The sequence below is a fragment of the Ranitomeya imitator genome, chromosome 1 (assembly GCF_032444005.1).
Source record: "Ranitomeya imitator isolate aRanImi1 chromosome 1, aRanImi1.pri, whole genome shotgun sequence".
NCBI lineage: Eukaryota > Metazoa > Chordata > Amphibia > Anura > Dendrobatidae > Ranitomeya > Ranitomeya imitator.
In genome coordinates this window covers 671,338,473-671,344,472 of record NC_091282.1, presented here as the reverse complement: position 1 = coordinate 671,344,472, position 6,000 = coordinate 671,338,473, and positions in this window count along the sequence as shown.

The window sequence follows — 6,000 nt, the reverse complement described above, 5'->3', positions numbered from 1 at the left end:
TGCACCATAGAGGGACATCTGTACCATCTTGTTAGGATCTTGTAGCTCCTCTCCTGCGAAACCGCACATAGTGACGATCTAAACGTGAAGAGAAGAATTTTTTCTCTATCCTCAGGCAGAAGTGGCCCTCCCAGTTCGCCCTCCCATTTTGAGAAGAATACTGGTGAACCCTGCAGTGGAGCCCTTCCCCCCTGGAAGATTTTATACAACAATGAGACAGTATGATCCGGAGGGTTTGTTGATGTACATAGCGTCTCAAAAGGAGTTAGTGGCCTGCCAATAATGGTTTGTTTAGAGATCGCATGAATAAAACTTTTAAGTTGTTCATAGAAGAACCAATCGGCAGGCGGTGCTTCCTCCTCCAGAAAGAGTTCCTGAAGGGATTTCATCCCGGTCTCTTTTAAATAATCATGAAGAATGGGTTTGGATTCTTTTCTCTTGTTTAAGTACGTCTCTCTGCTTAACCCCGCAGGGAAGGCAGGGTTGTCATAGATTGGGATCAAGGGGCCTGGGAGAGTTGTGATCTTAAGGTCCGAGTTTCTATTTTTAATGAGGAGCAATATGTTTCGTGTAAGAAAGGGCAAGTAGGCGCCTGACCCCGTCCCCCTACCCCCGGACCAGAGACCAACCTGAGAGTCGCAACCATTCAGATCATTCTCTAGCTTCACCCATTTTTTGCTATTTTTGTTATGGTAGAGGTCTAATACACATGTTCCAATTGATGCGTAACTATAGATCGCAAGGTTCGGGAGGCCTAGACCACCTGTCAGCTTTGATCTACTTAATAACGCGTATGAAATGCGCGCCCGACTGTGAGACCATATAAATCGGGTGATTATTTGTTTAAGGCGGGAAAAGAAGGAAGCTGGCAGGTATAGAGGTATTGTTTGGAAGAAGTATAAGAGGCGTGGTAGGAGGTCCATTTTAACTGCGTTAATCCTACCTAGCCACGACAACTGGAGCTTGTGCCATTTCTCTAGATCCAAATTGACCTTTCGTAGGGCTGTTGTAAAATTGGTCTCGAACAATTTGGATGTCTGGCTGGTAATTTTAATGCCTAAGTAGGTGAGGAAGTCAAAGCGCCATTTAAATGGAAAGGTCGTCTTTAGTTGTTCGACCAAGGGGAGTTGTAATGAGATGTTTAAGATTTCGGATTTGTGGGAGTTCATTTTAAAATTACTTAGGAGGCCAAATGTGTGCAGTTCCGAAATAATGCTTGGTAGGCTTGTAGATGGAGACGTGATGTATAGCAGAATATCATCTGCAAAAAGTGCTATCTTGTGTTCTTCGGAACGCAGTTTTATCCCTTTAATTGAGGGATTATTTCTTAATGCCACGGCCAAATGCTCCATTGTTAGTATATATAAGAGAGGAGAGAGAGGGCACCCCTGCCTTGTACCATTTCTGACCGGGAACACAGTTGAGAGTGCGCCGTTAACCTTGACCTGTGCACTAGGAGAGGTATATAGAGCAGAAATCCTGCGCAACATATTTTCCTTTAGGCCTATATCCTCTAGAGTTTGAAAAATAAAATCCCAATGAACCCGGTCAAAAGCTTTTTCAGCTTCAATTGACATGATACACAGGGGGTCCCCCTCTCTGCCCCCGTTATTGCATTTTAATGCAATGTCGCGGCGACCAAAAAAACGTAATTCTGGCGTTTCGAATTTTTTTTCCGTTTAGCGATCAGGTTAATGCTTTTTTTTAATTGATAGATCGGGCGATTCTGAACGCGGTGATACCAAATATGTGTAGATTTGATTTTTTTTATTGATTTATTTTAATTGGGGCGAAAGGGGGGCGATTTAAACTTTTATATTTTTTTTATTTTTTTCACATTTTTTTTAACTTTTTTTTTACTTTTGTCATGCTTCAATAGCCTCCATGGGAGGCTAGAAGCAGGCACAGCACGATCGCCTCTGCAACATAGCAGCGATCTGCTGTTCGCTGCTATGTAGCAGAAAATCAGGTGTGCTGTGAGCGCCGACCACAGGGTGGCGCTCACAGCTACCGGCGATCAGTAACCATAGAGGTCTCAAGGACCTCTATGGTTACAATGGAGAAGCATCGCCGACCTCCGATCATGTGACGGGGGTCGGCGATGCCGTCATTTCCGGCCTCCCGGCCGGATGCGGTAGTTAAATGCCGCTGTCTGCGTTTGACAGCGGCATTTAACTAGTTAATAGGTGCGGGCAGATCGCGATTCTGCCAGCGCCTATTACGGGCACATGTCAGCTGTTCAAAACAGCTGACATGTCCCGGCAGTGAGCCCGCATCAAAGCTTCTGACCTCGGACGTACTATCCCGTCTGAGGTCAGAAAGGGGTTAAAGAGGCTTGGGACAATGGCTCAAAAGGTGCTTTGGTTAGTGCTGAGAGAACTAGATTTAGGTCCCAGGGAGGTGTAGTATGGTGTACCACTGGTCTAGATCTAGTTGAGGCCTTAAAGGGACTCTGTCACCTGAATTTGGAGGGAACAATTTTCAGCCATAGAGGCCTTCACAAGGCAATATTGCCTTGTGCAGCCATCTACTACGGAGGACAGAGAATGAACATCAATTCAATATTGCAGCCAGCATGCAGCCAGCGGGTAAGGAAAGGGTGAATCAAACACCCGAAAACCCCTCCTCTATGGCTGAAAATTGTTCCCTCCAAATTCAGGTGACAGAGTCCCTTTAATGAATCTCTTTACCCAGCGGTTCCCCTCCAAGTCACAGTTGTAAAGGGCTCCCAGCTACCTGGACTTAAAGTGTGCTTGTTGCTAAGCCTTTTTCTAGCCCCTTCTGAAGAAACTCTAGCACCTTCTGAATTGGGATTTCCTCAGATAAACTGGCACCTGATACAGATAAAAATCTCTGCCACACCTTCCCATACACTGTAGTAGTCACTGGCTAGAAGAGTGGAGACTAGATTTGAAGAGAACCCTCTCTTGATTAGAAGCTTCCTTTCAAATTCCAGGCCGTCAAATGCAAGTTCTTTACTTGCGGGTGATTTACCGGCCCCTGATACAGCAGGTTCGGAATCTCTGGAAGGACCCAAGGGTCTGTTAAAGACATTATCCTTAGCCATGGAAACCATGCTCTCTTTGGCCAAAAGGGAGCTATCATGATGACTCTCGCTCCGTTCTCACATAGGCTGGACGAAAGTTTCATGGAATTAAAAAGGCATCAAGGGTCACCGGGTTCCCGCACGGGTTGATTGAACAAAAGGCCCGAGTTTTTCGGTTTTGGTTGTTCGCAAATAAGCCCATCTCTGGGAGACCCCACAATTGTACTATGTGGTCGAAGACTGCCTGATTCAATTCCCACTCTCCGTTTCAGTTGTGTTTGGCATAAAAAAAATCTGCGGTTCGATTTTTCGACCCTTTGATGTGAAGGGCTGATCGTGACGACAGATTGGTCTCTGCTAATGATAGAATGGACTTTGTCACTTCCATCAGTGTACGAGATTTCGTGCCCCCTGGTGATTTAGGTAGGCTACCACCACCCTGTTGTCCGATAATACCCTCACGTGAAGAGAATGGAAGTGGGTGAGTGCATATTTTACTGCTAAGAGTTCTTTCATGTTTGAGGAACCCAATTTTTCTTCCTCCGACCATGGCCCTTGAGCAATCTCGTTGTCTACGTGAGCCCCCCAACCCCAGGGACTCGCGTCGGTAGTTAGGGTTATAGATGTTGGCCATACCCATGGAACACCCGTGGTTAGATTGTGTGGATCCACGCACCAAGCTAGGGAATGTATTGCTTGCAAGGAGATTTTTAAGTGCTTTTCTAAATCCCCTTTTAACACAGAATCTGCTTCTAAGATCTCCCACTGGAGGTCTCTGGTGTGACTCTGGGCCCATTGGACCGCTGGAAGACAGGCTGTCATCGATCGAAGTATGAAAATCGCTTTTCGTAGAGTTACTACTGGAGACTCTCTGAGTTGTTCTACCAGTTGGACCATGTTTGAAACTTTTTCCCCTGGAAGGCGGCATTCTTGCCGGTTTGAGTCTATTATTAACCCCAAGTATTGTTGTATTTGGGTTGGAATGATTCTGGACTTTGCTAGGTTCAGCATCCAACCTAGGTTTGTCAGGGATGTCATTACTTTGTTCAATTGTTGACTGCAGTGGAGGGGAGTTTTTCCAACTACCAGGAGGTCATCCAAATATGGAACTATTAATATGTTTTGCTCTTATTTCTGGGTGTATGGGCACATGGTAATATGCATCCTTTAGATCGATGACAGTCATAAAACAAGACGGATAAAGCGTTCTCACACATGTCTGTATTGTTTCTATCTTGAAACTCTCCATCACTAGGTACTAGTTCAATTTTTTTTAAATTTATTATTGTCCTGTAAGTTCCATCCGGTTTCATCCGAAGAAACAGAGGAGAGTAGAATCCCATGCTTTTCTCCTGGTTTGGAACTTCCTGTAGGACATTCTTTGCTAATAGCGTTTGTATCTCCTTTTGAAGGCCCAGTTGTTCGGCCTCCGCTTTCCTTTGTGGTGTTATAACAAAGTGACGTGACGGCATTGTATGGAATGTTGGTTTCAGTCCCGTTTTTATTATATTTAGTGTCCATAGGCTCCCCAATATTTCTTCCCAGGCTGGAAGAAAGTGTGCCAGTCTTCCTCCCACCTGGGGACCACCTTCATTGTGGTTGTTTTTTGGTGTCAGGCTTGTTGAACAAGTAGCCTTTCCCTTTAAATTTTTAATCGTCCCATCATTCTTTCTGATTTTTGGGGGGCCTTCTACGCATGAATTTTCTGTTCCAAAAGGACCGTTTATATAACTGGTTACGGAACCCCGGAAAGACTTTTTTCTTGTCCCCCGCTTTCTCCAGGATATCATCTAAGGTAGGGCCGAATAGGAACTCCCCCTCACAGGGTATGGAACATAATTTGGCTTTCTTTTGTAGGTCCCCCGGCCAACATTTGAGCTATAAAGCCCTCCTAGCTGCATTTGAAAAGGAAGCTGCTCTTGCCGCCAGTCTCACAAAGTCTATAGATGCGTCTGCTAGAAACGCAGCTGCTCCTTTCATTATTGAGATTGAATCTGATATTGATTCTATCGGGGATCTATCTTTTAGCTGTGACTGTAAATGATCTAACCAGACCATTAACGCTCTGGCGTTGCATGTGGCGGCTATAGCTGGTTTTAGTCCCTCCCCCCAGCAGCTTCCCAAGAACCTTTTAAAAATACCTCAGCCTTCTTATCCATGGGGTCCTTTAGGGTCCCCATATCTTCAAAAGGTAAAGCAAATTTTTTCGATGCTTTTGCAATGGCGACATCTAGTTTTGGTGCCTTACTCCAGGGAGAACAGGTCGGTCATCAAAAGGATATTTCCTTTTCAGGGTTAAGAGGACTTTTTTGTCTGGCCACTACCACTCTTTTTTTATTAGGGCATGTATTTTATCGTTTACTGGAAACGCCCTTCGTTTCCTTTGTTCTAGACCGCTAAACATAAAGTATTGTGCGTTTTTTTTTGGATTTGGTCTCTACTAGTCCCATAGTTGTTCTTACCGCTTTTACTAAAGCGTCTGTCTCATCAATGGGAAAGCAATTGCGGCCCCCTCCGAGGAGGAAGAGGATGATAGAGAAGAGAGTGAACTGTCTGAATTAGAGGTATCGCTATCTTCGCTGGAACTTGGCTCCGGGGATCTATGTTTAGACCTGTGTTTCCTTTTTAAACCTTTGGCACTTTTTAACGCATCCTCTACCTGGGACTTAATTAACTGTTTTAAGTTAGATGCGAATCTTGGGGACTCTTCCGAAATGGTATTTTCTATGCATATGGCACAGAGTTTTTTTACCCACGTAGCGGGCAGTTCTACCGAGCAGATCAGACATACTCTGTGCCTGGTTTTCGTTTTACACTTCTTCCCCGGTTCTCGAGTAGGAGTGGCTTCCTCGACTTGAACCGTTACTGGTCTTTCGGATCCACCCGAGCCTCTGCTGCGTTGAGATCCTGAGCTGCGACGCTGGGAAGGAGTGTCATGCTGTCGCCGCTGCTGG